We start from the raw sequence: 12593 nt of genomic DNA, 5'->3' as shown, positions 1-12593 counted from the left end.
AGTGACTAGGGCGAACCAGATCCGATTGACCGTCAGATAGACAGATTTTCGACACCATACCAATTATAATTTCCTTTGTCGGGTGAAGGTGGGATTAGAACAATGACAAGCTGCCATGCCTTAGCTGGATCAAAGCTATTGCTTCGATACAGTACACGTATGGGAGAAGCAATAGCTTTGATCCAGCTGAGGCATGACGGCTTGTCATTGTTCTAAACCCACCTTCACCCGACAAAGGAAATTATAATTGGTATGGTGTCGAAAATCTGTCTATCTGACGGTCAATCGGATCTGGTTCGCCCTAGTCACTAACCCGTCTCTGTGGTCTAGTGGTTAAGGCACCGGCGTTCAAAGCTGGGGGCCCGGGTTCGATTACCGGCAGAGACATTTTTTCGGCACCACCAATTTTTCCAAGGGGTAGATAGCTCTGGGGAACCTTGATTTAAGCTACGCCTACTATTGTTCTCTTCATCCATTTCTTTACAATATTTAAATAAAAAGAGTTGCCCCAAAAGCTGTTGTACATGTATAACTTTACACACACACATATATATATATATATATATGGGGTCCGGGCATGACTTAAAGAAATTTATATCATTATCAGTGTATCTCCATGTAGGTGCAAAAATGTTCGCCTCTATATTGCTGCAAGAACATACTCATTGTGCAGAACCAAGCTTAGAGTCATCCGTCAAGCCCTGAGTATAAGCTATACTCCGGGCTTGTACGGCATCCTCGTGGAATATATCCTTCCTTGATGATTTCTTCAGGAACTTCACAAAGGTATCGTAATGGGTACGGAGATTCTGGAGATATGTGTCCAGGGCCCCGTCTTACAAAGAGTTACGTTGATCCGATCAATCGTAACTCTATGGAAATCCATCGGTGTCATAATTTTTTCTACGAAAAACTTGCACAATGTCATCTGTATGCAAAAAGAAGCGAAGTGAATTTTCAAGAAAACAATGAATGCATGAATATACATCATGGCTAGAAAATGTTTTGAACAAACATGCATAATAGATGTTGACGTTGCTGGCCGTCCATAGATACGATTGATCGGATCAATCGTAACTCTTTGTAAGACGGGGCCCAGATCTATGGCAAACTGCTCCCAGTTTCTTCCTTTTCAGGTTGAAACGTATCCGGGAGGGATTAACTGTGCGAGGGGTGATGTAATGGTTGAATTTACCTTTAGCCCTATTGGTCGATGTTGAGTATGCGGGATAGGGCCGGTCAAGCACAACCTTCTCGTTGGGCGATGCAATTTGATCCAAAGACCAACTCGGGGTTGTAACCACCTCTCCCTCTGCAGCTGGTGAAGGAGATAAGGAGGGAAGTTTTGCATCATGAATGAGTGACAACTGATTTACATCTGACCAGTTCTCTACAAGTTCTCCATCTCCGTTGGTTTCTCCATGCTTGCGAGCGGTGAGGAGCGGGCAATTTTCCGCTCCAGCGAAGTTGACTGCTGCTCTAACAACGCCCAGACAAAGGTTGGCACCGCTAGACGAAAGTTCGTGAACGCTTTGGTCCGCTAGGCCAACGCAGACATCTTGAACGCTGGAAAACCGCTGCTTCGCCAGCGTTGCCCGGCCGGTGATTAAACGGTTCACAAACTTTGGTGGAGCGGTTGTAAGCGTTTTCCGAGGGGACACGGGATTGCTGGAACGGTGCATTCATCCATTCATTGTTAAATAATAGCAATGAAGGGATGTACTTTTGTCTACCAGAGTAATTGTGGCGAGTACAATGAGCAGCTGCATAAATAGTACACTCTCTTTGTCATCGTGATCATACCGTTAAACCCCGTCGAGCCGACACCCGCATGCGCAGAACTCCGCTCTATCAACGCTCGAGTCACCGCTAAACCAACGCTCGCGACCGCTCGCCACCGTTCAACCAACGCTAAAGCTACGCTGGTTTCAGCGGTGCACCGCTAAAGCAACGCCCATGTTTTCGATTTTTTCCCCCAATTTCGTGAGCGGTGACGAGCGTTGTCGAAATTCGACCCTCTCTCCCTACCGCTCCAACAACGCTCGGGGTGTGACCAGGCCTTTAGGCGGTTTATAGAACTTACAGAAATTCCCATAAGTTCAATGGTTAAGCTTAAATGTTGTCTGAATCTAGACTTATCCACAATCAGCTCATTGCGTACAAATATCGCACTGCCGTACTGGTCATGGGTATTTTCTTCTTGCTGGGAAATAACGATGTCTACAACTATATAATTATGCTAGATTTGTATCTTTAAATATTAAATAGTAGTATCAATTAACATTGTTTTAGCTGAAAAGATTTATCTCATGATGTTCTTAAATTAAGAATACTGAGATGAATGAGGATATTGAAAGTACTGAAATTACGAAGATACTGAATACTGAAATGACCGAGATATTAATGGATATTTTAAAATTTATGAGACATAATCTAAGTTACTGAGGAGCAAATAGTCAGAAGTGAAAAAGACGGACTTTACACCAACTGCTTGTATTTTTCAGCCGAAACGAACCAGCTAGCCGTATATATATATATAAATATGATATATATATATATTCTATACATATACCTTTTCTATTTGAATTATATATTATAAATTGTCTACAAACTATACCATATTATTATGTTAAGTTGAATAATATCAATGATTGTATGGAAAATTTTTGTAATAAATGTGTAAAAATAATTTGTATTTATACTTTATATTCTGTTGGAAATAAAACTGATTTTGAAGAGGCCTATGCGGGAGTTTTGATTGACTGTACATTGATAGCACTTTCAATATCCAACAGGTTACACAATAAATAAGACGATCGACTATGCATTACACTTATCTTGCTTATTTGAATTGTTGCAACATAATGATTATGGGCAAACACAACCTATGAAAGTAAACTTTACCCCCCCCCAAAAAAAGATGATATTATTTTGCTATGTTCATTTTGTAAGAGACTCCTCCACACTGAATCCGTTATTGAAATTCATTGTTCTAACCATAGGCGGTGGCGGTGGAAGCAGGGGGGGGGGGACAGGTCCCCCCAAAATTTGAGGTGGGGGGACGATCCCCTCCTAAATTTTTTAGTTGATAACCTTTTTTTTTTTTGGCTTGTCAATTTTGTTTCCTGCGTCCCCCCCTAAATTCTGGTGGACCCCCCTTAAAGTGTCTCTTCCCCCCTCTAAAACCTTTTTTTTTCTTGCTTGTCAACTTTTTCTACATGTGTCTATCACAAAATTTCAGGTAGACCCCTTCTAAGTTTTTGGGCTTCCGCCGCCAAAATACATGTACTTAGATATTTTTATAACGAAAATCCAATTTTGTGATAAATTTGACACAATATTCAGAATAAGGCCCGATAGCTCAGTTGGTAGAGAGGGGGATTCGTATTCCGGTGACCCGGGTTCGATTCCCACTTGGTGCGCTAGTGCCCTTTAATTGCCCATTAATCTTCAGTACCAGGTCCTTCGGAGAGGACCTTAAGCCGTCGGTCCTCTGGTTACTTGCTTACAAGCATTCATGCTTTCAATCAATCAATCAATATCATATTTCACCCTTCTCTCTTTTTTCTTGGTTATGCTTTTCTTCTTTTTTTTTTTTTGGGGGGGGGGTGGCATGAGTCCCCCCATCTGTAGGCCACTGTTATTTCATGACTCATGGAACTTAATGCACATAGGATTATTCTTACAAGTTTTTTCCTTCCCCGGTTTCCTTCATAGGTAAAATGAGAATATTATTTTCTTTTTTAAAGGGGAACTCGTTAATAATGTGATAAAACGAGTCCTGCTCACATGAGGGGCACTTTTCTTGGTTAAAAAGAGGCACTGATACGAGAAAGGGCACCTATAGGAAGGTAAAGGGGCACTTGCTAACACATAAAACAGGTCCTTCTCAGTAAAAAGGGGCACACAACACGACGTTCGAGAGGGGGCATTTTTTGGGGGTAAAATTCGCACTTGCATGAGAAAGGGCACAAAGTAACACCTAAAATGGGTGAAAGGGACACACTACACGTTTTAATGAGGGGCATTTTTCTTGCATAAAAAGCACTTTTCAGTACTTCAAAGGGGGGGGGGGCATTGTGCCCCTCCCCCCTCCAGATCGCCGCCCCCGAATTAAAATAAAAACACAACAAAAAATGAATTGGTCTGTACTGTAATGTTTAATGCAATCTGATGTGGGGATCTTTTTTTTTTACTGCACCGACCTTCGACAAGACCAATGCATACGGAAACATAGAGAACATTAGAGTAAAGAACATTATATTCGGAGGAAACATTAACCATTGTAATCAAATTTGCGGATTTACGTCACATAACGCACCAAATGAATGAGATCCCGCAATTATATGGAGTGTCAATATTCAATTGCTTATTTTCAGGGTAGGCGCCAGTATATTTTCCTTTTGGGAAGGGGCAAAATGTGACGTCATATTTTTTCTCAATTGAAATATAGTCGCATTTATGGCACAGACTTCTCTTTATTCTAACTTGTTAACGACAACAACGCAAAAAAAGTGTTTATAAAATGATATAGTTCATATTCTAGTGATTGGATGAAATATAACACGTGATCAGTCATATCTTGGCTAGCCTTTGACCTGTCATTGATTTGAGATGAGGAAGATTTATCAAATAACAATAATCCACGTCACTATATCCTACAAAACATGAAAAATATAGGGCATCAACATAATTACCGCTATTGATTTAGCGGTTGAAATGCTGGAATGGTTCCCAAAAGGGATATAGTGTTTGCAATGCCCTTGGTGGTGTGCAATCATACTGTTCACGATCAGGAAACGAAACATAATAATGACTATAGCACCATCCGAATAGGCAAATTCTTCATACATCTATGAAGACCTCGTCGATCTAAAGCTGCCCAAAGAAGAAGACGATGATTGTGTATTATCAAAGTGGCAGTCATTTTAGTTATCTGTTTTATAGTAAATGTGATAGTAAATTGCGTGTTTATAGAATTGGAATGCAATGAAGTCTGAATTGAAGGTGAGTTCCCTTTAAACTTACCCATATCCATGGCAATCCTTACTCATATCCTGTTTTTAAACTGTGACAGATCAAGTGTTTAATATGATTGTTACATTGATCTTTTGTTCATGATATTCAGTCAGGGGAGGCGATAGGGTATTTTGAGTGTGGGGAGGGGGGGGGGGTAAGTTTCATTTCTTTGTCAAAATAGAACAATCAGGAAGTAAATATCTCGAACGTTATACGTTTACTTCCTGATTTGTATTCGATAATTAGATAACTTAATGTATATTGCATTATGCTACAATTTCTTTATGTTAAATTTCAATTCGTCATTTCTCTTTGTATATAGATGTATATCTTTATAATAATTGGAAATATATGTATTGATGTATTACTGATTTATACGACATATAGTTATGAATGTTTTTGTTAGTATGTTATAATTTTATACATTTTAAAACAAAATATTCATGCCATATGAATGAAGTTTGTTGATAAATTCAAATTCAATAAACAATTGAATAATTACTCAACTTTTCCAGCTTTATTATTTTTTCGTGTTCTCCCCCCCCCCATTCATCACATGAATTATCATTTTCTACCCGGTCACTATACAGCTCATGATGCTTCTAAGGTTAAAGTGATATTTTCTAGAACATGATAACCCTGAAGCTAATTGACTTTGCATGACCCTATAAGAGGAAAATTTCCACAATACATGCAGGTGTATAACCATGATCCCTGTGAACTTAGACTTCGTGATTCCAACTAACTTGTTTCGAGCCACGCGCTGGGTCACTACATTCTCTGGGATCATACGTTGTATCAGCTCGGTCCAAAAAAAAAGCTTACATGGCATCACGCCTGGTACACCATCTCCATTTGCATGGCTTCCCTTTCAAAGACAGTAGTATTGGAGGTCAGGGGCGGCGGACCGTTTTTTTTTTGTTGGGGGGGGGGCAAGTGAGTAAAAATAGGAAATTTCTTTGCCAAAATGGACGTGGGTGCAAACATATATTTTTACCATCAGATTACGTTTCTCCTCGAAGTAGCTGTGTATTTCGTTGTAATTAATTTGAGCAAAACATTTTTTAAGGGATTTCTGATTGATGATACATAATTTTATCTAGGCTATATTAATCCCACGAGCGATAGCAGCGAGCGAGCCGTTTGGAGATTTTTTGAAGTTGTAAATCTCGTTTTGTTGTCAATTCTGGTGCTGATGATCACTGTTAAACGGACATCCTTCCCTTGACGTGGTTTTGTTTGTTGTATAGAAAGTGTATTGTCGACATTATTTTTTTTCCAGAAAGTGGGTGCATGGGCCGAAAAAAAATCATCAAATTATCCCGATCGGGCGCTAAGAGATGACTTTTGTCTTAGTTTTGGGGGTAGTTCTAACTAAAGACTTTTAGGTTTAAGTCATAGAGATGTATACTTATTACGTTATTAAGTATATATCTCTATGGTGTAAGTATACATCTTAGTCTTGCATGAGTTACTTCCGAAAAGATATTTTGTATTCTTTTATTCTCTAACATCTTGTATTATTTTCTCTCCTCTTTTCTTAGCGCTTTGAAATTTATGTATAAAGCGCTTTATAAATGTTGTATATTACTATTATTTATTATTATTATTTCATTTTGAGTAAAAGGGCACATTTCATTTTGAAAAAGAACATTTTCAAAAACAAAAAGGGATCTCACGAGAAATTTTGAGGGGCAAGTACCACCTGCCTCTGTTTCGCCGCCCCTAGATTTTGAACATCACTTATGTTTTTTGAAATAAACTTTCTTTTGTTCTTACAAAAAAAAATCGCTCTGTTTATTTTACCAAGCGTTCAGGATTATTGCCATTATTGCCAGGACAAAAATATAGAAATGGCTCCTCGTGTATCTGACTAGGCTTAATGTATGTTAATATATGTATATGGACAAGACTGGTCTTGGATGAGAACCTAGGATTAGGAGTTTTGTACTTACAACTTTCATTAAACTCATAATTTTGAATCATTTTACAATTTGTATAATGTAGGTGCAGGTTTTTTCCATGGTGTTATGTTTAAGAAGAATTGTAAGAGCAATTACATTCATTTATTTAGTTATTTCCTCTTTAAAGGTCAAGTCAACCCCACGAAAATGATGATTTGAATAAATGGAGAAAAAATCAAACTAGCATAACGCTGAAAATTTCATAAAAATCGGATGTAAAATAAGACAGTTATGACATTTTAAAGTTTCACTTATTGTTCACAAAACAGCGATGTGCACAACTCAGTGACATGCAAATGAGACAGACGATGATGTCCCTCACTCACTATTTCTTTTGTTTTTTTATTGTTTGAATTATACAATATTTCATTTTTTTACAGATTTGACACTAGGGATCAACTTGACTAAATCATATAGTTTTAAGCAATGCTAGTTCATGGAGGAATCAATCGTTGTTTCACTTGACAATTAGGAGAAAATTAGAATATTTCATATTTCATGTAATAAAATACAAAAGAAATAGTGAGTGGATGATGTCATCAGTCTCCTCATTTGCATACCAACCAGGATGTGCGTATGTTGTGAAATTAAGCGAAACTTTAAAATGTCATAACTTTCTTATTTTACATGTGTTATGCTCGTTGAATTTTTCTCTTTTTATTCAAATCAACATTTTGCTCGGGTGGACTTGTCCTTCAAGGATATTCATTGCATAATGATTAAGAATATTCCAGAATGTCTCAGTTAACATTTGTTAGGCACCTATCTAATGATAGTAATGAGAGTAATTTTTGTTATTTCTGGAATATGTAAAGATGCAAGACTGCTACCCAATAGGCTCCTAGTGGCAGTGAAAAGGGACAATGGGATATCTATGTTGGTTACATTGTTAATTTCAAAGAGGTCATTCAAGAGTCTTCCAGAAGTGGATTATTCTAGAACGAAGGATGTTCTTTTTAAAGACAATACTAGAAGCTTCCAGAATAGTGAATATTTATATATAAGCTGGTAGATTCTTCAAGGACATCATCACATCAGATAAGAACTCAGAGTTTCACACCAGAATTTATGTCAGAGCACAATTTATTTCAAACTGGAATACAACATTTATCTTCTGTGGAATTATTTGCACGCCATCAATGAACTGTTTGTAGTCACTTTGAGAGAGGAATTCTCAGTTCTCATCGACCTGTTTTAATGAATGCTTTCCGAGCCATGGATTGCTGAAATTGACTGTTAATCATCATCAATATCGTCTTCACGGACATTTCAACTCGTTACAGTGACTCTTTTTATTTATAGTGCTTCAACATCAATTTCATCATCGCCATCACTTTTAATCTATGGAATCTTTGCCACCCAACTTGGATTTTATCTGGTTTTAATACAGGACTATCATAACTTTGGAATATAATCAGAACTGACACTTCAAGACATGTAAGATGTTTGGTTTTGTTTTGTTTAGTGTATGATCTATTTCCTGTAACAAAAAAAAGGAACTCAAATTTAAAACCAAATTTTCATAGTTATTTGTTGCAGTATCATAATAATGGGACGTAGTTGTAAAACACTGATTTTCCTTTATTTCATTGACAGTCAACAATTAATAAGCATTTTCTTAACCTTTAATTAATCACTGATCAAAAGTGACCATTCCAAGCATTACCCATGATAAAATAAAAGTAGAGATATGTCGCATGCCAGATTTTTCAATGAAATGGATCAACATACAAAACACAGGGAAGGTTAAATTGCCAATTGCTCAAAACTCTCTTCATCTTCTTTTCATTTTGTCGCATCTCACATGGTCTAATCGTAGGTCCTTTTAAAGTTCATCTCAGTCATTTAGTCTGCAAATTGCCATTTAGCGTCATATTTACCACTTTGCCTCTAACCATTTTGTGTAATATAATCACCATTTTAATCTATATGGTTTAATTGAGCTGTTTATACATCATTATTTTCAGTTGAATTATGCAAAATAATTAGCAAAAAGAGTGGAGATTAAACCATTAAATGGAAATTAGAATAAGCAGGCATTCAAACAAATGTTTATAGTATGTACCAAATGTAAATTAGATCAAACTGATAGTAGATTAAATGGGTTTAGGCTACATGTATCTGTGAAGTAGACCAACTTCTCGTAGAAAGACCTATCAGTTCAGAGCACTGATAAACTAAGTACATTATGTAGCATTATACTTGACTATGCAAAATGCTAAATACTTGCATTCATATCACTTGTGAAGTGTTTTACTTTTGTAATTTGCACACATGTAAGTCAGGTATATGGAGCTGACATGGATTTAAGCAAAAAAAAGACAATTGACTAATGAATCTGGATATGTATTTTAAACTAGCAGAATACTTGGTAAGATACTTAAACTCTGGCTGAAGTATTGAATTGTATACCAGCCCGAGTGAATACAAGCATTTTCAACCCATGCAAACAAATAGTTTCTATGTATAAAAGCATTCAGCAGAAACAAATGTAATCAATCAAGAATAAGCCTAAATCAAAGCTTTGAGTTTAGCTTAAAACATTGCTTATAATTATTTTTTTTTTGTAAAAAATACACATGTGAAATGAAAACATTAAATGCATTGTTGCTCTAAAGATTTTTTTTACAATAACATTCACAATTAGGGTTGCAAAGGGCTGGAAACTTTCCGGAAATTTTGGAAAATTTCCATGGAAAGTTTCGGGAATTTTCAGCTGCCGGGAATTTTGGGAATTTTCATTTTTTCACAAAAGTGATAAATTATGTTTTTAAATAAACAATCATAAATAGATATCCTCAAATATCATACTTTCCATTTGTATTTATACTGTTCTTCATTCTTTAAATTGCCCAGGGTATAAAATATTCATCAAACTGTACATAAATACATGTACATGTATATGAATCCAGTAACATGATGGAGCATTATGTACAAAATGAAGCTTTTCAATTCAACATGAAAAAACCCTTTGCATTACACTTTTTTTTTTCATTTTTCTTTAAATGTAAATGTCTTTTAAGTGAGAACCTGCCATTATATAATAACATGTTAAGAGAACATTGCCCCCTACATGCAGTCTGCATGCACAGACCCTTATTGAAACTTTGATCCACATGTGGGACTTCACACAAGACTAGCACAAATACAACTTTCTGTTAAACAAAAGGACCTTCTGTACACAAGTCATTGGCAGAAACCTTAGGCTGCATATTCTGACCATTTTCCTCGAGTAAAGGGTTTGCACTTAGTCTGCTGTGTAAAGCCTTCACTCGAGTTAAGGGTCTGAATGTGCAGCCTACTCATGCCTTGTGAACTGAAGGCCCTCTCGCTCAGGAAATAGCAAGATTTTATGAGCTAGTCTTTGCATGGAGACCCACTTTTTGATCAAATTTTCAATCATGGTCTGTGTCTCCAAACTAGGTTTGCACAGCAGACTAATCCCACCAGCAGCTATGGCGCTGACTTGTGTCTTAAAATGGGAAAAATCAGGTCCAGGAACGAAAAATGTTAAATTACTCCTTTATTTCTGATGCCGCCCTCCACTCCCGAAAAAATGGAGGGGGGGGGGCAAGAAATAACAATATTATAATGGCTGACTTTGAAAACAATCAAGATGAATAATTTTTCACCAAGGGAGAAATAAAGATGCACTATTAAAGCTTGTTGACCTCAAATGACCTTTGACCTTGATTGAGATTGAGAAACTTGTTATCAGTTTCATATCTTTTGTGATATTAAATGACAATCTCATATCAGTTTCATTTAATTTGATCTAGTATTTTGAAAATAATGAACAAAATGTTTATTTCTATTAGAGGGTTAATTGAACTGAAATTAACTTTAAGCTCTAACCAGAAAACTGTTTTTATACTCATCAAATTAATGCTGCACACAGCACCAAGTTATCACTTCTACTATGCAGAAATAAATGAGAAATAAAGTAATGATAATATAATAATAATGATATAATGCTCATTACAACAATGTCATAATTATTAATAATGTTTCTCATCTGCAAAAAGATCAGAATATCCAAGAGGCATCAATCCATGAACAATGTATATCATTTGTGTAAAGCATTTGCAGTGTACGTGTACTGCCATCGTACATACCATTCAACCAGTAATACAGTAAATCAACTTTTACATGAAATTCATTGAAATTCTGCTTTGTCTAACCATCTTATCTTTATATTTTACTTGAAACTTACTGACAAAGCACAATCAAGCATCATCTGCCAGGGCAATCCTTTCAATTCCTGTATATGAATGTCAGAAAATTGCTACTTTTTGAAAATTCCCAACATTTCTTGAAAATTCCCAACACTTCTTGAAAATTCCCGAAAATTGCCGAAAATTCCCAAAATTCCCAATAAATTCCCGTTTATTCCCATGGAAAGTTTCCACCTCGAAAATTCCCGGGAATTTTGCAACCCTATTCACAATTCGATTATATAAAATATTAATAAATATTCTCATAATAGGCATTTCATAATGTAAAACATACACATATATTATAAACAGCAAGGGTAACTGGAATGAATGATATGTCAATAATGCCCCACCTCCAAAGAATCAAACATGAACATCGATGAGCCCTCACTCAAACCATCTGGAGTTTGACCGGTGTGTTGACTCAGTTGGTAGAGCAGCAACAAACCCATACGGGGGGGGGGGGGGGTTGATTCAACCTCCCAAATTTTCCAAAGCAATCAATACAGGCAGGGAAGGAATACAATTTCTCTGGGACGGAATGTCCAAAAAAAATTTATGACCACTTTGTTTTATTATATTTTTTGCTTGTCAAATTTTGTGGCAAGGAAGAGAAGGAATCCAACACCCTAATTATAAAGATGCATTGACCAATGGACCCCACTGCAGTTACATTTATTGTAACTTTGTCATCCAATTGTAACCATGGTAACAATGCTCTATAGTAATTGAATGATGTTAATAATCTCTCTTATGAAATAGCCCCCTGAACCACTTACTTCCAGTATCTATATTTTTCTTTCACATGAATGATGGCAAGAAGGACATTTTGGTGTAAATCTGTTTTTTTATTAGAAAGAGATGGATTCCCGGCAGCACGCAGTGTAAATCTATGCCTCGATCTGCCTTTGCAGAACTTCAAACAATAACATTTTGAACCAAAAATCTAATATCATTCCTCGAATATTAAAAAAGAAGAACAAGATATTTCAATGTTTATAATAATGAGAAATGTGACCTTTGACCTTGAAATCCCTCAAACTAATCAGATCATTATCACTCCTATCTGCGTACTTGGAACATACTTGTTTGAGTCAAACAGTGAGTGTGACATCAATTGACTTACATGTACCACCAGATTAAACACCGGACGGACAGACAACCTGGAAATATAATACCTCCAACAACCATCAGCAGTGGTCTCCTTTTTCTAATTTTCTAAAATGCAAATTTAGTGTTCTTTCTTGCAACTCTAAAAATCCTGCGTAACTTGATTTTCAACCAATCAACAGCGCGCATTTGGGACTTGCCATTGATTTTTTTCTTGCGTTTAAACGCAACTCTTTCTGCAACTGACCCCTGGTGTTATAAATAGCATGTATGACAAAGCAATTTA

The sequence above is a fragment of the Lytechinus variegatus genome, chromosome 4, assembly GCF_018143015.1.
Source record: "Lytechinus variegatus isolate NC3 chromosome 4, Lvar_3.0, whole genome shotgun sequence".
Lineage (NCBI taxonomy): Eukaryota > Metazoa > Echinodermata > Echinoidea > Temnopleuroida > Toxopneustidae > Lytechinus > Lytechinus variegatus.
Note: the sequence above shows the minus strand (reverse complement) of the source record.